The sequence below is a fragment of the Rousettus aegyptiacus genome, unplaced genomic scaffold (genome assembly GCF_014176215.1).
Source record: "Rousettus aegyptiacus isolate mRouAeg1 unplaced genomic scaffold, mRouAeg1.p scaffold_m13_p_8, whole genome shotgun sequence".
Taxonomy (NCBI): Eukaryota; Metazoa; Chordata; class Mammalia; order Chiroptera; family Pteropodidae; genus Rousettus; species Rousettus aegyptiacus.
In genome coordinates, this window is record NW_023416311.1 from 112714291 (window position 1) to 112739285 (window position 24995).

The 24995-nt window shown below is 46.7% G+C and overlaps 1 long non-coding RNA gene and 2 pseudogenes across 1 annotated transcript in view; all 3 read left to right on the forward strand.

Moving 5' to 3' along the window:
- The window catches only part of LOC118606835, a 29626-nt gene extending 5041 nt beyond the window's left edge, over positions 1-24585 (forward strand). The window contains exon 3 of the long non-coding RNA XR_004952658.1: positions 23562-24585. This is a non-coding gene — a long non-coding RNA (uncharacterized LOC118606835). The remainder of the gene's footprint in view (positions 1-23561) is intronic.
- LOC118606942 lies at positions 10780-10898 on the forward strand (annotated as a pseudogene).
- On the forward strand, positions 18074-18192 carry LOC118607035 (annotated as a pseudogene).
- Positions 24586-24995: the final 410 nt, after the last annotated feature.

The window sequence follows — 24995 nt, forward strand, 5'->3', positions numbered from 1 at the left end:
GCGAGGCAGGATGGATACAGAATAGCTAACAAAATTGTGTGCCCTCTGAGGGTTAATAACCCCTTCAAGGGGTTTTACTGCTGTTATATGAAAGCTGTGTTCATGTAGTAACAGAACACCAACAGGTAGGAGTTCAAAAAACGTTTTACTAAAGAAGCAGTAGATCTGGGGTTGTGACCTTCTAGTTACTTCTGCTACTATCTCGTGAGCATTTGAAAATTAACGCCTCAGGGTGTGCCATTTAATTTTCTTCTCTGCTGCCAGTTTGTGTGAATCTTGGGAATAACAAAGCAGTGTAGGTCATGCAAAGTTGTTCTCTGCTGCCATCTCGTGGACATTTAAAAAATAACACCCAGGGGCATATTGTGTAAAGATTTACTTTCTGCTGCCATCTGCTGGGCATTTATGAATAGCACTGAAGTGTAGGGCGTTATGAAAAAGAATTTTCTGCTCCTAGTTTGTGTGCATCTTGGGAATTCCACCAGAGAAAAGTTATTCTCTGCTGCCATCTGGTCAGCATTTTGGGAAAACATCCTAGGAGTCGACATCACGAACTATCATTTTAAGCTGCCATTTGATGGGCACTTTGGGAATAGCACTACAGAGCATGGCATAAAATGTTATTTTTGCTGCTATCTCATGTGCGTTATGAAAATAATCCCAAGTGTATAACATTACAAAAAGTTTGCCATTTTCATGTGCATCTTGGGAAGAATACAGGAGTGCATGTCATGAAGTGATTCTCTGCTCCCATTTCATGGGCATTTTGAAAATAACACCCAGATGTAGAATCATGACTATTCGTTCTCTGCTGCCATCTTGTTGGCGTTTTTGGAAGAACCAAAACACATAAAATAAAGAATTATTTTGTTATATCATCTGAATTCTGTAAATGATACCCAAGGGCACAGTGTTATGAAAAGTTGCTGTCCACTGTCATTTTGTGTGCATCTTGGGAAAAATACAAAAATCTATATCATGAAAAGTTGTTCTCTGCTGCCATCTCATGGGCATTTCAAAAATAAGCAAGTGTATGTCGTTATAAAAATTTATTTTCTGCCGCCGTTCTGTGGGCAGTTTGGAAACAACACCCCAGTGTATGCCATTATGATAATATATTTTCCTCTTTCATCTACTGTGCATCTTGAAATAACACCAGTATGTAAGTAAAGGAATGCTATTCTCTGCTGTCCGCTGGTGGACATTTTAGGAATAACACTTTACTGTTTGTCATCATGAAAATTCGCCCCCTGCTGCCATGCAGTGGGAATGTTTGGGAATAACACTCACGTGTAAGGCATCATGAAATTTTATTTTCTGCCCTCATTTACTATGAATCTTGTAAATAACATCAGAACGTAAGTAAAAAAAGTTATTTTGTGCTGTCATCTTTTGTGCATTTAGGGAATAAAAGCAAGTGTATGCTTAAAACTTTATTTCCTGCTGCCATTTTGTGGGCATTTTAGGAATAACATCTTGAACATTTGTTCTCTCCTGCCATCTGGCCTGTATTGTGTGAGTAGCTCCACAGTGCATGTCTTGGAAACTTATTTTTGCTGCTATCTCATGTGACTTTTAAAAATATAACTAAAGGTCTTTCTGAAAAGTTTTCTTTGCCACCATTTCATGAACGTCTTGGGAATAGCACAGTTAGCAAGTTATGAAAGTTATATTCTGCTGCCATCTTGTGGGAATTTTGAAAATAATACCTTAGTTTATGTCATAAATTTTTTAATGCTGCTATCTGGTGGGCATTTTGGGCATAACATAACAGTACATGTCTTTAAGTTATTTCTGCTACTATCTCGTGTGCATTTAAAAAACAAACATCCCAGGGTATGTCGTTATAAATTTTTTTCTCTGCTGCCATCTCGTGGGCAATTTTGGGAATAGCGTCAGTTTAAAGTCATGAAACGTTATTCGTTATCCTCTGCTGCCATCTCGTGGGCAATTTTGGGAATAACACCAGAGTGTAGGTCATGAAACGTCATTCGTTATCCTCTGCTGCCATCTGGTGGTCAACTTTGGGAATAGCACCAGAGTTTCGGTAATGAAATGTTATTCGTTATCCTCTGCTGTCATCTCGTGTGCATTTTGGGAATAACACCTGAATATAGGTTATCGAGTGCAGGTCATTATCAATATTCATTCTCTGCTGCCATCTGGTGGCCACTTTGGGGGATAACACAACAGTGCATGAAATAAAATAGTTACTCTTTTTTGCCATCTGGTGGACATTTCAGGAATAAAACCTGGTGTAGGTCACCATAAATATTTATTATCTGCCTTCATCTGCTGTGCATCTTGAGAATAACACGAGTGTAGTAAAATTTGTTCTTGCTGCCATCTTCCGTGCGTTTTGGAAATATCACCAACTGTATGTAATAAAAATGTATTTCCTGCTGCCATCTGGTGGGAATTTTGGATATAACACCGCAGTGCATGTTTTGAAAAGTTATTTCCGCTACTCTCTAGTGTGCATTAAAAAAATAACACCCAGGGTATATCGTTATAAAATTTTTCTCTGCTACCGATTTGCATGAATATTGGGAACAACACAGGAGTTCAACTCAAGGGCATTATTCTCTGCTGGCATCTCATGGGTATTTCAAAAATTACTTCCAGGTGTATACATCAACAAATATTTTCCATTGGCATGTGGTGGATACTTTGGGAATGAAACTTTACTGTACGGCATCATGAAAATTCATCCTCTGCCCCAATATTTTTTGCACCTTGTAAATTACACGAGCATCAGTAAAAATATATTATTCTCTGCCGCCATCTGGTGGGTATTTTAGGAATAACACCCACGTGCTGTCATCATGAAAAATCATTCTGTACTGCAATCTGGTGGGCATTTTGGGAACAACACTCCAGTGCCTGTCAAGATAATTTTTAACTGCCGTCATGTATATTTAAAAAATAACACCCCAGAATATGTCGTTATAAATTTTTCTCTGCTGCCATGTAGAGCCATTCTTCAGAATAAAATTGGAGTACAAGTTATAAAAAAATTGTTATGTGCTGTCATGTCGTTGACATTTTGATAATAACACCCAGGTGAATATCATAAAATTTTTCTGCTGCCATCTTGTGGGCATTTGGGGAATAACATCCAAGTGTAGCTGGTCATGAATATTCATTTCTGCCGCCATTTTGTGGGAATTGGGGGAATAACACCACATCACATGTATAAAATACTTATTTCTGGTGTTATCTCATGCATAAATAATAAACATCAAAAGGCAGCAGAGATAAAAGTTTTATAACGTCATGGCCAACAGGCACTCTTCTGTCATACACAAAACGTCCACCAGATGATTGGAGAGAACACATATTCATAATGTCAAACACTTGGTGTTATTTCTAAATGTCCAGCAGATGACAAAGATAATAACATCCACTTACACGTCGGTGTATTCCATGATGTAAAATAGATGAGAGAAGAAAATATATTTTCATGGTGCTGTTTCCAAAATGGCCACAGGATGGCAGCAGAGAACAATTTTTCATGACATGCACTTCTTGTTTTTCTCAAGATGCACACGAAGTGGCGATAGTCAAAACTTTCTTGATGACTTTCTCTTGAGTGTTATTTATAAAAAGCACAGGAGTAGCCGCAGAAATAGCTTTTCATGACATGCGCTAAGGCGTTATTACCTAAATTCCCACCACATGGCAGCAGAGATTTAGTGTTCATGATGAGAAACAGCTGAGTGTTAATCCTGAGACCACCACAGATAACAGCAGAGAATAACATTTCGTTACGTACATAATGTGTATTTCCCTATATGCACACTATATCAGGATTGAAAATAAGTTTTCTGATGATATACATGTGGGCATTATTTTCAAAATGCAGCAGAGAATAATTTTTCATGACATTCACTCCTGTGTTCATTCCAAGGTAACACAAAATTGAAGAGGTAAAAATTTCATAATGTCATGCACCAAATGTCCATCAGATGGCAGCAGAGAATAACGTTTAAATATTTCCACTCAAGTGTTATTCCAAGATGCACAGTAGATCATAGCAGAAAATTTATTTTCATGATGGCATACACTTGGGTGTTACTCCTAAAATGCCCATGAGATGGCAGTAGAAAATAACTTTTTACGAGGACATGCACTAAGTTTTTTTTTTTAAATGGCCACGATATGGAAGCAGAGAATAATATTTCATGACATGCATTTCTGTGTTTTTCCAAAATGCGCATGAAATGGTAGCAGACAACTTTTCATAATGACACAACCTGAGGAATTATTTTCAAAGCGCACACAGGATAGAAATTGAAATAATTCTTTGTGATGTGCTGTAGTCTTCCTCTCAAAATGGCCTGCAGGTGGCCGATGAGAATTAATATTCGTGATGACGGAAGTGTTTTTTCTAAAATATGCACCAGATGACGGTAGAGAATAACTATCTATTACTCGCACTCTAGTGCTATTCCAAAAATGCACAAAGTTAGTGGCAGAATATGAATTTTCATGATGACCTACACTCAGGTGTTATTTCTAAAATGTCCCCAGATAGAAACAGAAAATTTAATACAATGACACAGTTGCATGTTATTTTCAAAATACCTGTGGAAGGTAGAAGAGAATAATTTTTCATAAAATGCATTCCGGTGTTTATCTCAAGAGGCACAGGAAATGGCCGCTGACAAAAACTTCACTCAACAACATGCTCTTAGGTTTTATTTTCTAACTGTATGAGATAGCAGCAGAAATAACTGTTTATGACATGCAATGTGGTGTTATACACAAAATTCCCACCAGATGGCAGCAGTTAATGAATAGTCATGTCGACCTATATTTGGGTGTTATTCTCAAATTGCCCACAAGATGGCAGCAGAAAATAAAATTTTATGAAGACATACACCTAGGTGTTATTATCAAAATGTCCACGAGATGGCAGCAGAAAATAAAATTTTATGAAGACATACACTTGGGTGTTATTTTCAAAATGTCCACGAGATGGCAGCAGATACTTTGCCTCGTACTCTGATTTTATTCTCAAGATTCACTCGAAATGGCAGCAGGGAAAAAACTTATAATGACAAATTGTGGATTTTTTAAAAAATGCAAATGAATAGCAGCAATATTTCTCTTTACACGCACTGTGGTATTATTCCAAAAATACCTTTCAGATGGCAGCAGAAAGTGATTTTTTAGGATGACAACACTCGAGTGTTATTATTAAAATACCCACCCGATGGCAGCAGACAATATTTTTTCACTTACACTCGTGTAATTTCCTCGATGCACACAAGTTTTGTGGGTAAGATGAATTTTCATGATCCCTCCAGTAAAGTTTTATTCCCTAAATAATTCCCACTAGATGGCAACGGAAAAAGATTTGTCGATGATATAAACCTGGAAGTAATTTTCAAAATGTCAATGAGATAGCAGCATGGAACAATTTTTCATGACAGGCCCACCTGTATTCACCCCAAGATGAACATGAAAGCATAGAGGAGATAAAAATCTGAAATGTTATTCACAACAGGCACTATTCTGTCATACACAAAATGCCCACCAGATGGCAGCACAAAAAGGTATAGGATATGCACTTGTTTGTTATATCAAAAAAGGCGACGAGATAGCAGCTGAGAATAATTTTTTCGAACATGCACTGCTTTGTTTTACCAATGATACATAAAATGGCTGAGGACAACAACTTTTCATAACGACATGCTCTTAGTTATTATTTTCAAAATGTACAAGACAGCAGCTGACATTTCTCTTTATGACACGAGCTGTGGTCTTCTCAAACTGTCCACCAGATGGCAGCAGAGGATGCATATTCATGAGGACAACACTCATGTTAATTCCTAAAATACTCACCAGATAGCAGGAGAGAATAACTTATTCATTATGTAATTCCCAAGATACACACAAGAATAAGACTTAAACATTTTTCATGATGATCTACACTAAAGCTATATGCCAAAATTCCCACCAGATGGCAAGAAAACATATTTTTGATGACATACAACTGGTGTAATTTTTAAATACCCATGAGATGCAGTAGAGAACAATTTTTACAACTTGCACTACTGTATTGTACTGAAGATTAAATCAAATGGGACCAGAGAAAATTTCATAAAGACATGTCATTGGTGGTTTTTTTTACAATACACAAGAGATAGCAGCAGAAATAAGTTTTATGATCAACAGTCTGGTATTATTCCCCAAATGACCAAAACATGGCTTCAAAAAATTAATATTTATGAGGACCAACTTGGGGTGATGATTCCTTAAATGTCCATCGATGCCAGCAGAAAATAACTTTTGATTACTTACACTCTGGTGTTATTCTCAAATGTGAGCCACATGACAGCAGAGGAATGCATTTAATTAGTTAAACCGTTGTTATTCCAAGATGCAGAGTAGATGAGAGAGGAAAACATATTTTCAAGTTAGTGTACACTCGGGTGTTATTCCAAAATACCCACAAGACGGAAGCAGAAAATAAATTTTTATGATGACATACACTTGCGTGTTATTATCAAAATACCCAGGAGATAGCAACAGAGAATAATTTTTATGACACGCACTCCTGTGTTTATCCCTAGATTCACATGAAAGCGCCACAGACAAAAAGTGTTCTTGAGGAACAACTCTTAGGTGTTACTTTCTAACTGCATGAGATAACTAGCTATGACACAGACCATGGTGTTATGCCCCAAATGCCAACGAGATGGCAGCAGAGAACAATTTTTCTTGACATGGCGATCGTGTTTTTTTTTTACCAAGATATACACAAAAAGGCAACTGACAACAAGTTTTCATAATGACATGACCTTGAATTTATTTTCAGAATGAACATTAGTTAGCATAATAAATAGTATCGTATAACATGCGCTGTGGTTTATACCCAAATTTCCCACCTAGTGGCAACACAAAATAAGTTTTTTTACATGCACTGATAAAATTCCTTAGAAGCACACAAGGTGTGGGTAGAAAATTAATTTTCACGATGATCTACACTCCAGTGTTACTCCCCAAGGTCCATGAGATGACATCAGAGAATAAGTTTTTATGATGACATACACTTGGGTGTTGTTTTCAAAATGCCTACAATAGCAGCAGAAATAACTGATCATGACATGCACTGTCGTGTTACTCCCAAATGAGCAGCAGATGGCAGCAGAAAGTAAATCTTTATGATGTCATACACCCTTCATGGCCACCATATGACAGCAGAGAATGTATATTCCTGAAATAAAAACTCAGGTGTAATAAAATATGCACTAGATGGCTGCAGAATGTTAATTTTTATGATGCTGTACACTGCTGTTTATCCCATATGCCCACAGGACGGCAGCTGGGAAAAATTATGATACACAGTGGGTGTTATTTTTTAAATGCCCACAAGATGTAGAGAACAAATTTTCATGACATGCATTCCCGAGTTATTGCCAAGAGTCACACAATACGGCTGCAGAGAAAGAAATTATAATGACATGCCCGGCAGTGTTATGTTTTAAACGCAAACGAGCCATTTTCAGAAATAATTTTTCACGACATGCACTGTTGTATTGTTCCCTAAACGTACACCATATAGCAGGAAATAATTTTATATGTACCTACACGTACATGTTATTTTCAAAGTGCCCACCAGATGGCAGCACAGAACAATTTTTCATGATGTGCGCTCTTGTGTTTATCACAAGATGCACATGAAACGGCCACAGGCAAAACCTTTGTTTAACCAAATCTCCTCAGGAGTCATTTTCTAACTCCACATGATAGCAAGAAATAACCTTTTATGATATGAGGTAGGGTGTTATTTTCAAAATGCCCACAAGATGGCTGAAGAGAGTCACTTCATGACATGCACTCCTGTGTTTTTCTTAAGATGCACACAGAACAGCAACAGAAAACTTCATGATGTTAATCCCTTGAGTTTCTTTCAGAATGCACATGAGATGTCAGCAAAATAACAGTAATGACATGCTCTGTGTTTTAGTCCCCAAATGCCCACCAGATGGCAGAGATAATACATTTTTATGATGACATATACCTGGGTGTTATTTTCAAAATATCCGCGAGATGTTCCCAAGATTCACACGAAATGGCATTAAACAAAAACTTTTCATTATGACGTTCCCTTGGGTTTACCTTCAGAATGCACGTGAGATAGCAGCTGCAATAACATTTTATGACACTCTGTTGTGTTCTTTCCAGAATGCCCACCAGGTGTCAGCTGAAATGAATACTCACGATAAGCTACACTAGGGTGTTACTCTTAAAATGCCCAGGAGATGGCAGCTGAGAATTAATTTTTATGATGATATACATCTGGGTTTCATTTCCATAATAGCCACAAGCTGGCATAAGGAAATGAGTATTCATGCCATCAAACACTCAAGTGTTACTACTTAAATATGCACAAGATGGCAGCAGAGAATATCTTTATTACTTACAATCTGGTGCACAAAGATGAATGAAAAAAATGAATTTTCACGATCCATAATCATGTGTCATTCCTAAAATGCCCAGCAGATGGCAGCAGAAAAAAATAGTACATGGACATACACTTGCATGTTAATATCTAAATGCCCACGAGATGAAAGCTGAGAATAGTTTTTCACGACATGCACTCGTCTCATTTCCAAGATGAACATGAGATAGCCTCGGACCAAAACTTTGCTTAATGTAATGGTCTTATTTTCTATCAGCTGACATAGCAGCAAAAATAACTTTGTCATAAGGTTTGCGGTGTTTTTCCTAAATTCACAGCAGATCGCAGGTGAAAATGAATTGCTATGATGAACCAATACCTGCATGGCAATTCTAAAATGCACACAACATAACAGCTGAGAATCACTTCATTATATGCGCTCTTGTGTTTTTGCTAAGATGCACACGAAAAGGCAGCAAACAAAAACATTACGATGACTCACCCTTGGGCTTTATTTCTAAACTGCACACGAGATAGCTGCTGAAATATCTTTTACTGACACGCACCACGCTGTCACACCGAAAATTCCCACCAGGGTGAATAATCATCATGAGAAACACTCAGGTGTTAATCCTAAAATACCACCATATGGCAACAGAGAATAAGTTTTTATTACTTACACCATGTGGTATTCCCAAGATGCTCACTATATTAAGGTATAAAATACATTTGTATTGTGACATACACATGGGTGTTATTTTCAAAACATCCACGAGATGGCAGGAAAGAGCAATTTTTTGTGTGTGACAGGAACTCCTTCGTTCATTTTAAGATTAACACGAAAGGCCAGCAGAGATAATAATTTCATAACATCATGCCCAACATGCACTCTTCACTCGTACAATACGCACCAGATGGTCGCAGAGAACGAATATTCAGGATGTCAAACACTCGTTATTCTAAAATGTCCACCAGGTGAAGCAGAGAATAACTTTTTATTACTTGCCCTCCGCTCACAGTAAATGAGAGAAGAAAATATATTTTCATGATGGGATACATTCAGGTGTTATTCCCAAAATGCCGACAGGATGGCAGCGGAAAATCAATTTTGATGACCTACTCTCATTACTTTCAAATAGCCCGCGAGATGGCAGCAGAGAATAATTTTTCCTTATATGCACTCCTGTATTTTCCCTAAAATGCATATGAAATGGCCGTGAACAACTTTTCATTAAGACAAATGCTCAGATATTATTTTCAAAATGCACATGAATCAGCCGCTGATATAATTCCTAATGATGTGTGCTGTGGTCTTGTTCCAAATTGCACACCAGATAGCAGCAGAGAATGGATGTTCATGTCGAGAAACACTTAAGTGTTATTACTGAAATATACACCAGATGGCAGCAGCGAACAACTCTTTATTATTTCCAGTCTGGCATTATTCCAAGATGTACAGTAGACGAGAACAGAAAATATATTTTCACGATGGCATATATTTAGGTGTTATTCCCAAAATGCCCACAGGATGGCAGCACAAAGTAAATTTTTATAATGACATACACATGCTTGCTATTTTGAAAATTCCAACGGGATGGTAGCAGAGAACAATATTCTTGACATGCAATCTGGTGTCTTTCCCAAGATGCTCTCAAAATGGCAGTGGACAACTTTTCGTGACAGCCTGCCCTTGGATTATTTTCAGAAAGCACATGAGATAGCAGTGGAAACAATAGTTTATAAAATGTGCTCTGTCTTTCTAAAAGTGCTCACCAGATGGCAGCAGAGAATGAATCGTTATGAACATTCACCTGGGTGTTATTTTCAAAATGCCTCGAAATGACAACAGAGAATCACTCTGGGCCCTTCACTTCTTGGGCTCTGCTGGCCCGACCCTCAAGGGCGGAGTGCGCCGGGCAGAGGGCGAGGTCTCTGGGAGAAGCGTTGCCTGGTGGTGTGAATGGTGTCTCCACGTAGTTTTGGGCAGGTTGGGCTCGGCCCAGTGGGAGCGCAGGGGTGGGGTGAGGTTGGTTCAGGGCAGGGTGGGGACTTAGCAGGGCTGCACCTGCCTAGTTGCCCAGGTGGCTGAAAGATTGGTGGGGCATTTCAGGCTGGGGTTCTGCTGAATGGCCTAGACTGGGGAGGCAGGTGGTCCGGGGCCTGCGCAGGTCCAGGATGCGAGAGGCCCACCTAGTCCTTCCGCACGGGCGCGAATCGGCCAAGACCCGGGGGCCTTAGCGCGGACGGCAGACCCTCTCCTGCTCCTCTCAAACCGCCTAACCAACCCTGGATGTGCAAGCGCGGACGTCTCCGGCGCCAGGGAGGCCAGCCTCGAGCTCTTGGGGCGGTAGGTTACAGGTTCTCACGTCTACGGCCCTACCACCCTGAATGCGCCAGATCTTGTCTGATCTCAGAAGTTAAGCAGCGTCGGGCTTCGTTGGTACTTGGATGGGAGATCGTCTGAGAATACCGGGTGTTGTATGCTTTTGTGGCCCCCTCCTTTTGCCGTCCTCCAGCCAGGGTTTCCCTGGTGGCTCCGGGGCCCTGCTCGCTCGCTCGCTGTCTCGGGGGTCCCTGGTGGGCGGCCGAGCCCAAGGGCGTCCCTAACTGTCTCTCGCCCGCGCCCTCCCCCGCCCTCACCTGCTCTCCTGCAGCCAGTCCTGGGCTGTTTCCTCTCACCGCTCCAGGCCCTTTCCTTCTTGGGCTCCGTGGGACCCGTCTCTAACATACGCTGGCAGCGCGCTCGCATCCCCTGGACGCGGGACCTGCCACCCCCATCTGCCCCGCCGCGTCCCGCCCAGCCCCGCCCCGCCAGAGGCCGCAAGTCTCCAACACGCTTCTCCCCGCCCTTCTCACACGACAGCCAGGTGCCCTCGGACCAGGTGCGAGGCCGGCCCGCACACCCGGGATGGGAAAGCAGGACCGACCAGTCTCATCAGAGAGGCCGAGAAACACGAGAGTGAGTGCGCGTGCGCGGCAAGAGCTCTCTGGCTCGCGACAGGCTGTAGCGAACAGCCACACACACACACACACACACACAGACACACACACACACACACACACACACGCATATACACATACTCCAGGGAGCCTGCGCGTCTTTCCTTTCTGCGGTGGGACCCTGGCAGGACTCATAGAACAACGAGACTCCCTGAGCCCCGGTCTGTACTCGGGCACTGGGTACGGGGCGCGAACTGCCTCCCTGCCCGATCGCAGCCCCGGCACGACCACCCTCTGCTGTGGAAGCAGCCCCTTCAGGGCGGCCGCAGGGTCTCGGGGTCACAGCCAGGTTCCGGCTCTGTGCGTCGCGACGCTCGTCCGCGTGTCCTGTCCCGCTCTCTGCGCGGGCAGGTACGGGCTCACGCTCTCTCTCGCGCGGGATTTCCTCTCTCGTTTCTCTGTCTCTGTCCCTTCCATCCTCACTGTCTCTCTCTGCTGTGTCTGACCGCAGCCAGCTCCCGCGGCCCTCCCGTTGCCTGGCGACCCCGTCCCCAACTTCGTGTCTCTCACTGGGCCTCGCGCCCTGGTTACCTTTGTTCTCCATTTTCCTTCCCTCCCGTTCACTCGCTCTGTCTCTGGGTTTCTCTGTCTCTCTGTCTCTCTCATTGGAGAGAGTCGATGTTGTTGCAGAGACGGTTAGGAAGAAGAGTCAGAGTCTGGAAATACTTTTACTAACATGGATAAGGGAGAGAAGGAATGGCCAGGAATGGCAATGCTGGCATCCCCCACCCCTGTGTCCATGGCTTTTTATTCCCCCTCACAAAGCTGGCTTTGCAAAACATCATTAGTTACTATCAGGTTAGCAATTACAAACGACAGCTAATTCCCAGACTCAGCCTCAAGGCCATGACAGTGTTATCAGCTATTTCTTCTCAGGTATCTTTTCTCCGTCCTTGTCCCTAGAACAAGAAGTCCCAGAATAGGTCAGGCATGTGCGCCCTCCCTGCAATGCTTCCTCCAGTGCAAGTCCACATCTGCTTGGATGACCTTGTTGCTCCAAGCACCAGGCATCCCGCCAGGACTGCAGGGGTTTCTCACAATAGATGTGAAGGCCAGGGGCAACGGGTTGGGCTGCTGCTCCCTGGTCCCCGCAGAGGGCGAGGGCTGCGTCTGTCCGAAGCGATGCCTTGGGGTGTGACGGGAGCTCCATTTGTGTTTGGTCAGGTCATGCATGGCTCGGCGGGGAGGGCAGGTATCTAGGCGCCTAGGTGGCCAAGAGCATGGCAGGCCACTCCCGGGCTGGGGTCCTGCCAAGCGGCCAAGACTGGGGAGGCGGACGGCCCGGGGCCTGGGCAGTCGGGGGATGCGATGACGCCCACCCAGACCTCCGCACTGCTGGGAACCGGTCAAGGCCCGCAGTGCCTTAGCGGAAACCCACACCCCCACAGGAGGTGTGCTGTAGACGTGGGCGTCTCCCGCGCCCGAAAGGCCAGCCTCGAGCTCTTGAGGGGGCAGGCAACAGCCTCTCCTGTCTACGGCCATACCACACTGAATGTTCCTGATCTCGAAAGCTAAGCAGGATCAGGCCCGGTTAGTACTTGGGTTGGAGACCTCCTGGGGCTACAGGGTGCTGTAGGCTTTTGCCACGCCCTCCTTTGGCCGCTGTCCAGCCAGAGTGCCCGAGGATGCCCCCGGGCCCTGCTGGCTCACTTTCTCGGGGTTCCCGGGCAGCCGCCCGAGCCCAAGGGCCACATGAACGTCCGTGCTCCTCGCGCCACCGCCCACCTCCACGTGCTCTCCTGCGGCCAGCAGCCCTGGGCTGTTTTCTCTCTCCTCTTCAGGCCTTTCTCTTCCTGGCGTCCACCGGGCAGAGCCCCAAGGGCCGAGAGCTCCGGATGGAGGGCGAGGTTGCGGCCCAAAGTGTCGTCTGGTGGAGTGGCTGGCTGGTGTGTCCACGTGTTTTTTGGGAGGTCCTGCTGGGCTTTGGCAGGGATTGCAGGGGAGGGGCGGGTCTAGGTGAGGGCCACAGCCCGGACTTGGCAGTGCCGCACCTGCCTAGGTGCCCATGTGGTCGAGAGATTGGCGGGCCACGCCTGGGCCCGGGTCCTGCCAAGCGGCCAAGACTGGTGAGGAGGGTGGCCCCGGGGCCTGATCAGTCCTGGGATGCGAGAGAGCCAATCGAGACCTTTTGCATGGCCGGGAACCGGCCAAAGCCTGGAATGAAGGGGTGAGGCGTGCGTGCTCTCCCTTGGCCTGCCCGCCTCCAAGCCCTGCGCACGGTGCTGGATTGCTCAGAGTGCGGGCAGCCTCTGTCTGGCGAGAGGTCTGTAACGCATCACCTCCCGTGCCAGTGCGGCGGCACGGTGGGGGTGACGCTGCCCGAGCGGGGCGCAAGTTGCATAGGAGAGCGCTCGTCCATGCCAGATGCGGCCATGGCTGCCGCTCCTGCCCCCGCTGAGGCTCTGGCCAGTCTAATGGAGAGCACCCGCCACTCAAGGCGGGACGGGGACAGGAGAGGGGGGCAGGAGCGGGGCTGGGAGGGACTGAGAGAGGGGTCAGGGAGCAGCGATATGGGGAGAGGACACCACCGAGGCGGGGAGGTACAGGGGAAGTGTCGTGGGCGTGGCCCGGAGGGAGAAGGGATATGAGAAGGACAGGAGTTCCTTCAAAGTGAGGTAAGTACCAAGTGTCCGGACTTTTATTTTAATGGTGAGCAGAGCCCTCAAGGCTGGGAAACGCTCTTCTCTGCTCCCATCTCATGTACTTTTTAAGAGTGGCACCAGTTTAGGTATTGAAATGTTATTCGTATCCTCTGCTCTTATCTCGGGTACTTTTTTGGAATAACAGCAGAGTTTAGGTCGTGAATTGTTATTCGTCATCCTCTGCTGCCATTTCATGTACGTTTTGGGAGTAGCACCACAGTTTTTCTCATGAAATGTTATTCCTTATCCTCTGCTGCCATCTCATGTGCATTTTGGATATAGCAGCAGAGGTCAGCTATTGAATTGTTATTCCTTATCCTCTGCTGTCATCTCGTGGAATTTTTGGGAATAGCACCAGAGTTTAGATATTGAAATATTATTCCTAAGTCTCTGCTGCCATCTCGTGGACTCTTTGGGAATAGCACCAGAGTGTAGGTATTGTAATATTATTCCGAAGCCTCTGCTGCCATCTCGTGGGCTTTCTGGGGAATAGCACCAGAGTTTAGGTATTGAAATATTATTCCAAAGCCTCTGCTGCCATCTCGTGGGCTTTTTGGGGAATAGCACCAGAGTTTCAATATTGAAATATTATTCCTAAGCCTCTGCTGCCGTCTCGTGGGCTTCTTGGGAATAGCAGCAGTGTGTTGACCATGAAATATTTTTCCCCTCTTTTGCTGCCATCTCGTGGGCTTTTTGGGAATAGCACCAGAGTTTAGGTATTGCAATATTATTCCGAAGCCTCTGCTGCCATCTCGTGGACTTTTTGGGAATAGCACCAGAGTTTACGTTTTGAAATATTATTCCGAAGCCTCTGCTGCCATCTCGTGGGCTTTTAGGGAATAGCACCAGAGTTTAGGTATTGAAATATTATTCCTAAGCCTCTGCTGCCATCTCGTGGCGTGTTTGGGAATAGCAGCAGTGTGGCGACAATGAAATGATTTTCCCCATCTTCTGCTGCCATCTCGTGGGCTTTTTGGGAATAACACCAGAGTTTAGGTATCGAAATATTATTCCTAAGCCTTTGCTGCCATCTCGTGGGCTTTTTGGGGAATAGCACCAGAGTTTAGGTATTGAAATATTATTCCGAAGCCTCTGCTGCCATCTCGTGTGCATTTTTGGAATAGCACCACAGTTTTTCTCATGGAATGTTATTCCTTATCTTTTGCTGTCATCTCGTGGACTTCTTGGGAACAGCACCAGAATTTGGCCATGAAATGTTATTCCCTCTCCTCTGCTGCCATTTCGTGGGCTTTTTGGGGAATAGCACCAGAGTTTACGTATTGAAATATTATTCCTTATCCTCTGCTTCCGTCTTGTGGGCATTTTGGGAATAGCACCACAGTTTTTCTCATGAAATGTTATTCCTTATCCTTTACTGCCATGTCGTGGACTTCTTGGGAACAGCACCAGAATGTTGGCCATGAAATGTTATTCCCTATCCTCTGCGGCCATTTCGTGGGCTTTTTGGGAATAGCAGCAGACTGTTGGCCATGAAATTTTATTCCTTATCCTGTGCTGCCATCTCGTGGGCTTTTTGGGAATAGCACCAGAGTTTAGGTTTTGAGATTTTATTCCTTATCCTGTGCTGCCATCTCGTGGGCCTTTTGGGAATAGCCCCCGAGCGATGGCCATGAAATGTTATTCCCTATCCTCTGCTGCCTTCTCGTGGACTTTTTGGGAATAGCAGCAGAGTGTTGGCCATGAAATGTTATTCATTATCCTGTGCAGTCATCTGCTGTGCATTTTGGGAATAACACCTGAAAATAGGTCATCAAGTGTAGCTCATTATGAATCTTCATTCTCTGCTTCCATCCGGTGGGAAATTTGGGAATAACATGACAGGGCTGCTCAAAGTGCTTTCTGCTTCTTTTTCACGTTCATTTGGGAAATAACACCCAGGGCATGTCATTAGGAAGAGTTTTTCCCTGCTGCCGTCTCGTGGGTAATTTGAAAATAACACCCAAGTGTATATCGTCATTAAATTTATTTCCTGCCGTCATAGGTGGGAATTTGGGGAATAACACCGGATTGCGCGAAATAAAAAAGTTTACTCTTTGCTGCCACCTGGTGGAGATGTCAGGAATAAAACCTGGTGTAGGTTATCGTAAATATTCCTTATGTGCCTTCATGCATTGTGCATCTTGAGAATAATGCGAGTGTAATAAAATTTATTCTTGCTGCCATCTGGTGGGCATTCTGGGAATAACAACACAGCGCAGATCCTAAAATGTAATCTCTGCTTCTGTGCAAGGTGCATTCTGAAAACAAACCCAAAGTAACGTTATTATAATCACCGTTTATCTACTGCCATTTCATTTGCATCTGTGTAAAGACACAGGAGGGCACATCATGAAGTTATTCTCTACTGCCATTTCGTGGGCATTTTGAAAATATCCAGGTGTACGTCAGCACAGAAATTTTTTCTGATGCTCTCTGGTGGTTATTTTGGAATAATGCTATAGTGAATGTCATGGGAAAAAAAAGTGGTGCTATCTCGTGTGCATTTAAAAAACGACACCCCAGGGTATGTCGTTATAATTTTTTTCTCTGGTGCCTTTTCGGGTTAAACTTGAGAATAGCACAGGACTGCAAGTAATGAAAAACTGTTCTCTGTTGCCATCTCGCAGAAATTTTGATAATAACACTCAGGTGTATGTGAGCAGAAAAATTTATTTTCTGCCGCCACCTGGTGAGCATTTTGGGAATAACGCCACAGTGCGTCCCGTGAAAAGTTACTGCTGCCGCCGTCGTGTGCCTTTAAAAATACCACTCCATCGTGTGTCTCTATAAATTTTGTCTCTGTCGCCATTTCGTGTGAATCTTGGGAAAATAAAAGTGTGTATGTCGTGAAATTTGTTGGCCGCTGCCATCTGGAGGGCATTTCAGAAATAATACCTGCGTGTCTCTTATGAATGCTCACATGGTGAGCATTTTCGGAATAAATCACAGCGCATGTCATAAAATGCAATTTTGGGGCCATCTCATGTGCATTCTGAAAATAAACTCTGTGGAATGTCATTATGAAAAGTTTTCTGATGCCATTCCACATGCGTCTTGTGTAAAACGCAGGATTGCTTGTCATGACATAATTTTCTGCTTTAGTATTGTGGGCAATTGGGAAATAATATCCTACTGTAGATCCTCTTGAATACTCATTCCGTGCTGCCATCCTGTCGTCATGTTGGAAATAACACCATAGCACACATCGTAAGCAGTTATTTCTTTCATTATCTCGTACAGTTAGAAAATGACACCTAAGGACATTTGGTTGAACAAAAGTTCTTGTACATGGACATCTCGTGCGTATCTTGGGATAAACAAAAGGGTACATGTCAGGAGAGACTATTCTCTGCTGCTGTCCGGTGAGCATTTGAAAATAACAGGCAAGTGTACGTTCACATAAGAAGTTATTTGCTGTTGCCATCGGCTCAGGAGTGCGCGTCTTGAAAAGTTATTTCTCCTACTACCTCATGTGCATTTAAAAAATGGCTCCCCAGGGTATGTCGTTATAATTTTCTTTTTCTGCTGCCAATTTGTGTGAATCTTGGGAATAACCTGGCAGCGCATGTCTTGGAACATTTGCTCTCTGCTGCCATCTCGTGGACATTGTGAAAATACCAATGTATTCATAAATTTTGTTTTCTGAAGCAATCCTGTGGAAATTTTGAGAATAACAGAGTGTAGACCACAATAAAAATTAATTTTCTGATGCCATCATGTGTATATTTTATTATAAACACCTGAGGGATTATGAATATTCATTCTCTACTGCCATACGGTGTCCAGAAATGATCGATGTCATCATAAAACTACACTCTGCTGGCATCTGGTGTGATTTTGGGGAATAACACAGCGGCGCATCTCATGAACACTTATTTCGGCTGCTATCATATGCATTTCATATTTGCGCCCATGTGTATGTCATAAAATTTATTTTCTGCTACGGTGCAGGCGCGGGCTTCTCCGGGGCCCGGAGGCCAGGCTCGAACTTTTGGGAATGCAGGCGACGGTGTTTCCTGTTTACGGCTGTACCATGCGGAACGTGCCTGATCCCATCTGATTTCAGAAGCTAAGCAGGGGTGGGGCTGGTTAGTACTTGGATGGGAGACCGCTTGCGAGTACCGGGTGCTACAGGCTCTTGCCGCCCCCTCCTTTTATCCCTCCTGCCAGGGTACCACTGCATGTCCCGGGGCCCTGGTCACTTGCTCACTTGGTTGCTTGCTGTTCCGGGGGTCCCGGGTAGGCGACCAAGCTTAAGGGCTGCACCAAAGTCCATGCGCCCCGCGACATCGCCCGCCTCCACCTGGGCTCTTTTCTCTCCGCTCCGGACCCTTCGCTTCCTGGGCTCCGCGGGGCCGAGCCTCAGGGGCGGAAGGTGAGGTTTGGGGGCCAAGCGTTGTCGTGTGGTGGTGTGGCTGGTGTTTCCGGGTGGTTTTGGCCAGGTCGGGCTCAGCCCCGGCGGGGAGCGCAGAGGTGGGGTGGATCTGGTTCAGGGCCCGGTCGAGACTTCTCAGGGCTGCGCCTTCCTGGTTGCCCAGGTGGCCGAGAGGTTGACGTGGCACGCCCGGTCCGTGGTCTGCCGAACGGCCAAGAGTAGGAAGGCAAGTGGTCCAGGGCCTGGGCAAGACCCGGATGCTAGAACCACCCAGTCCTTCCGCACCGGCGCGAACCGGTCAAGACCCGCCGGGCCATAGCGCGGCCGGCAGACCCTCCCCTGCTCCGCTCAAACCGCCCAACCCTGGACGTGCAGGAGCGGACGTCTCCGGTGCCCGGGAGGCCAGCCTCGAGCTCTTGGAGCTGTAGGCAACAGGTTCTCGCATCTACGGCCCTATCACCCTCAATGCACCTGAACTTGTCTGATCTTGGAAGCTAAGCGGGGTCTCCCACTTGGGTGAGAGGCCATCTGGGAATGCCGGGTACTGTGGGCTTTTGCCGCCCCCTCCTTTTGCTGTCCTCCGGCTGGAGGCCCCTGGGCCCTGCTCGGTCGCTGTCTCGGGGGTCCCGGCGGTTGGCCGAGCCCAAGGGCGTCTCCAACCGCCTCTTGCCTGCACCCTTGCCCGCCCTCACCCGCTCTCCTGCAGCCAGTCCTGGGCTGTTTTCTCTCACCGCTCCAGGCCTTTTCTTTCCTGGGCTCCGTGGGACCAAGCCCCGAGGACCGCCATCTCTAACACACGCTGGCAGCGTGCTGGCGTCCCCGGGACGCGGGACCGGCCACCCCCACCCGCCCTGCCACGCCCAAGGCCTCAAGTCTCCTCCGACACGCTTCTCCCCGCCCTTCTCACCCGACAGCCAGGTGCCGTCGGACCAGGTACGAATCTGACTCTCACACCCGGGACAGGAAGCGGGACTGACCAGCAGCGTCAGAGAGGTCGAGCCACATGAGAGTGGGTGCGCGTGCGCGGCAAGAGCCCTCTGGCTCGCAGGAGGCCGCAGCGAACAGCCACACACACACACACACACACACACACACACACTCCAGGGAGCCTGTGCGTCTTGCCTGTCTGCGGTGGGACCCCTGGCAGGACTCAGAACAATGAGACTCCCTGAGCCCCAGCCTGTCTCGAGGCATGCTGCACGAGGCACGAACCGCCTCCTTGCCTGAGCTCGCCCCGGCCCGACCACCCTGTGCTGTGGCAGTGGCCTCTTCAGGGCGGCCGCAAGGTCTCGGGGTCACAGCCGGGTTCCGGCTCCGTGTGTTGGGGCGCTTGTCTGCGTGTCCTGTCCTGCTCTCTGCGCGGGCAGGTACGGGCTCACGCTCTCTCTCGCGCGCGGGATCTCCTCTCTGTCTCTCTGTCTCTGTCCCTTCCGTCCTCACTGTCTCTCTCTGCTGTGTCTGACCGCGGCCACCTCCCGCGGCCCTCCGCTTACCCGGCGACCCCGTGCCCCCCTTTGTGGCTCTCACTGTGCTTCCCGCCCTGGCGGCCTTCGTTCCCCTTTCTTCTTCCCTCCTGGTCACTCGCTCTGTCTCTGGGTTTCTCTGTCTCTCTGTCTATCTCTCTTGTTGGAGAGAGCCGATGTTGTTCCGGAGATGGTTAGGAAGAACAGTCGGAGTCTGGAAATGCTTTTACTAACACGGATAAGGGAGAGGAGGAATGGCAAGGAATGGCAATGCTAGCATCCCCCACCCCTGTCTCCACGGCTTTTTATTCTCTCTCACAAAGCTAGCTTTGCAAATCATCATTATTTACTATCAGGTTAGCGATGACAAACTACAGCCAATTCCCAGACTCAGCCTCAGGGCCACGACTGTGTTTTCAGCTATTTCTTCTCAGGTATCTTCTTTCCATCCTTGTCCCTAGAGCAAGAAGTCCCAGAATAGGTCAGGCATGTGCGCCCTCCCCGCAGTGCTTCCTCCAGTGCAAGTCCACATCTGCTTCTGATGACCTTGTTGCTCCAAGCACCAGGCATCCCGCCAGGACTGCAGGCGTTTCTCACGACAGATGTGAAGGACAGGGGCGGCGGATTGGGCTGCTCCCTGGTCCCGGTGGAGAGCGAGGGCTGCGTCCATCCGAAGTGATGCCTCGGGGTGTGCCCAGGGGCTCCGTGTGTTTGGGCAGGTCGGGCACTGCTCGGTGGGGAGGGGAGGGGAGGTGTGCGTCTGGGTCAAGGCCGGAGCCCGGTCTTAGTCGGGCTGCAGGTACCTAGGTGCCCAGGTGGCCGAGAGCATGGCGCACCACGCTGGTCCGGGGTCCTGCCAAGCAGCCAAGACTGGAATGGCAGACGGCCCGAGGCCTGGGCAGTCGGGGGATGCGGTAACGCCCATGCAGACTTATGCACTGCCGGGAACCGGTCAAGGCCCGCAGCGCCTTAGTGGAAACCCGCACCCCCACAGGACGTGCGCTGTAGGCACGGGTGTCTCTGGCCCCCGGGAGGCCAGCCTCGAGCTTTTGGGGCGGCAGGTGACAGCCTCTCCTGTCTACGGCCATACCACCCTGAACGTGCCTGATCTCGAAAGCTAAGCAGGATCGGGCCTGGTTAGTACTTGGTTAGATTGGAGACCTCTGGGGGCTACAGGGTGCTGTAGGCTTTTGGCACGCCCTCCTTTGGCCACCGTCCAGCAGAGTGTCCGAGAACGCCCCCGGGTCCTACTTGCTCGCTGTCCCGGGGGTCCCGGGCAGCCGTCCGAGCCCAAGGGCTACAGGAACGTCCGTGCTCCTCGCGCCACCGCCCACCTCCACGTGCTCTCCTGCGGCCTGCAGCCCTGGGCTGTTTTCTCTCTCCGCTTCAGGCCTTTCTCTTCCTGGGGTCCATGGGGCAGAGCCCCAAGGGCCGAGAGCTCTGCATGGAGGGCGAAGTTGTGGCCCAAAGTGTCGTCTGGTGGAGTGGCTGGCTGGTGTGTCCGCGTGTTTTTTGGGAGGTCCTGCTGGGCTTTGGCAGGGATTGCAGGGGAGGGGCGGGTCTAGGTGAGGGCCACAGCCCGGACTTGGCAGTGCCGCACCTGCCTAGGTGCCCATGTGGTCGAGAGATTGGCCGGCCACGCCCGGACCCGGGTCCTGCCGGGCGGTCAAGACTGGTGAGGAGGGTGGCCCCGGGGCCTGATCAGTCCTGGGATGCGAGAGAGCCGATCGAGACCTGTGGCATGGCCGGGAACCGGCCAAAGCCTGGAATGAAGGGGTGAGGCGTGCGTGCTCTCCCTTGGCCTCCCCGCCTCCAAGCCGTGCGCACGGTGCTGGATGGCTCAGAGTGCGGGCAGCCTCTGCCCGGCGAGAGGTCTGCACCGCATCACCTCTGGGGCCAGTGCGGCTGCACGGTGGGGGTGACGCTGCCGGAGCGGGGCGCGAGTTGCAGAGGAGAGCACTCGTCCACGCCGGACGCGGCCATGGCTGCCGCTCCTGCCCCCGCTGCGGCTCTGGCCGGTCTAACGGAGACCGCCTGCCACTCAAGGCGGGACGGGGACAGGAAAAGGGGACAGGAGCGGGGTTGGGAGGGCCTGAGGGAGGGGTCAGGGAGCAGCGATATGGGGAGAGGACACCATCGAGGCGGGAGGTACAGGGGAAGTGTCGGGGGCGTGGCCCGGAGGGAGAAGGGATATGCAAAGGACAGGAGTTCCTTCAAAGTGAAGTAAGTACCAAGTGTCCGGACTTTTATTTTAATGGTGAGCAGAGCCCTTAAGGCCGTGAAACGCTCTTCTCTGCTCCCATCTCGTGTACTTTTTGAAGTAGCACCAAAGTTTAGGTATTGAAATGTTATTCCTTATCCTCTGCTGCCATCTCGTGGGCATTTTGAGAATAGCACCAGAGTTTTTCTCATGAAATGTTTGTTATTCGTTATGTATTTTGGGAATAACACCTGAATATAGGTCATCGAGTGTAGTTTATTATGTATATTCATTCGCTGCTGCCATCTGGTGGGAAATGTGGGAATACCATGACAGGGCTGCTCATAAATTTATTTCTGCTGCTTTTTCATGTTCATTTTTAAAATAACACCCAGGGCATGTCATTATGAAATGTTTTTCTATGTTGCCGTCTCGTGGGTATTTTGATAAGTAACACCCAAGTGTATGTCATCATTAAAATTTATTTCCTGCTACCATCTGGAAACAGACAAGCTCAGTTAATACAATTCTAAAGAGGAAAAAGAAAGACATTTGGCATAAAGTCCCCTCCCGCATAAGACTCTAAGGGCCCTGCCTGTCTTTACGCCATTTCTGCTTAACAACGGTCTGATGACCCTTATCAATAGTCAGAGGATCTGAGTCCCCAGGGCAATTATCAGAATTTGAGCGAGAGGGCCTTTTTTTTTTTTTTCCAAAGAAAGAAGAAAGAAATCCTAACTAGGTTTACTAAGAAGGTTAATTCTTAAAGTGATGTCCTACTTCATTTCCTGCTAAAAGATTAAGAGTTTTAAAAGTGGTGTCTTGTCTCAAACCCAGGTGTGGCTTCTGTAGGCCGTCTTTGCTCTTTTTTCAGTGAACACATTGGGTAAGGTTCTCAAGACTTTTGGAAGCACCATTGTGGGGAGGTAGTCAGCGTACCTTTGCAGCTCCCAGGTGGTGGGCGGTGGGATTTCCATGGAGGAAATGGTGAGGAGGAGCTTTGTGCACAAGCATTGCTGTGGTGTGTTTGGTAGCGGGTCGAACCTCATGGCACCCAGCAGAGCAATGGTTGTATGTGAAAAACTTTTGGTTATGTTGTTTTTTACTTGGGGTGTAAGATAGTGAGGGTGACTAGCAGTAAGGATTAATTTATCTATTTGTTTGCTTCACATCATAGAGAAACTAAAGATGTTGGTTTCCTTTCCTCTACATGTATGTAATGGGGAATGGTTTCTGCCATAATACGATCTTGCCTTTCCCCCAGGCTAAGTACTCCTTCCACAGATATGCTAAATAGTGGAGAAGCCTTCCAGCACAAAGAGATTTGGAGATTTGGTGGGCTCTTTTAGGTCCCTCCTTTATCCATGCCTCTCCTCCCATTGTGGTAGAAGATGGTTGGGCTTGAAGGTGCACTGTAGTTGAATATGGGAAAACTAGAAAGTAGTCTTATTTTTTTCTTTGTCCTCAGGAGAATTAATGGCTGGGATACTAACTACTGGAAGCTGCTTTTGCTCATTGGTCTTGGACATGTGTCGGCAGAGGTAAGCAGTACCTAAATTTGTTCATTCCGTCTGCCTTTTCGGTCTATATTATGTGGGATTTGGGATAAATTAGAAGAGGTGGCAGACTTTTTTCCTCTAATATGTTTAGATGTGCACGAAAACGATTTGTGAAGCCAAAGTAATTGCACTCAGTGACGCCTCGTTTTCTTTATTGAAACTTTCCTTGTAGAGCTCGCTTTTATTGAAACTTTCTTTGCTGAGCTGGCCATGTTTTCCTTTGCTTTTGTCTTTCATGCTGTAATGAAAGCCTTATTGATTTGTTATTGCTAAAGTTATTGAGTTGACGATCCATTGTTTGTATTGAAACACCTTTTAAGTTGGAAAATAATTATGAAAACTCACGATGGTTTTTTTTCATTAATACTTGTAGAATTGCCGCATTTTAAAAATAAATGGATAGAAGTAAAATGAACTATTCTTAGGCTTTTGAATTACTTTTTTCAGCTTTTTGGATATTATAGTACATGGCAATATCAACATCAGTGTAAGAAGGCAGAAGAGAAAAATTAACTTGTTTCCCAACAAGGCATAACTTAAAAATTATCGGTAATAGAGCATTATGATAATCAGTTTTGCTCTCTTGGTCTGTGCAGGGTAAGAATGGAATAAATCATTGTTTTCATTGTGTGGAGTACATCTTAAATTATGTTTTCCTGTTTTCCTCTTATGGTAAGATAAATATTAACATTATGGAAAATAGGTTATTCTGTGCAGGAACCTTCCTTTGTAGGTTTCTCCTTGTTTGGTCATAGGGATCATTAGGCATTTTCTAAAAGCTAGAGGAACCTCGAAGGGTCTGAAAACAATCTGGTTTAATATTCACCACTGTATTTAGTTCTCCTGCCTCATTCCTGTATCAGAATGTTGGAACAGATTTCAAAAGATGTAACAAGATCAGAAATCTGACTAAAATGGAGGACGATTTTTCAAAGTGATCTTAAGTACAAGGAAAGTTTCAACATTTTCCATGGCCTTGCTGCTGAGTCTATCAGAAATGCAAACAGAAGCCACTACTGCCCCAGTTTGAGCTAAAGTGAGGGGAAAAAATTGAAAGTGCCCCTTGTAAAAAGCCGGTCTCCTTTGTGTGTCCCTAATCCTCTTTTCCTGTCCTTACAAATTGGTAAGAACTCCTAAAATACCTTAGCATTATCACCTTATCTGTAGATAGGAAGACGCTGCAATCTTCCATAGGTATGCTAATTGGTGGAGAAGTTCTGCCTGAATAAAGAGATTTGGAGAATCCTGGCTTCTTCTTCTTTTTAAATTATTATTGGATTCCACCCCTTTCCACACCCTTACGCCTTTGATAAAAGATGCCTGTGCTTGAAAGTTCAGTTAAG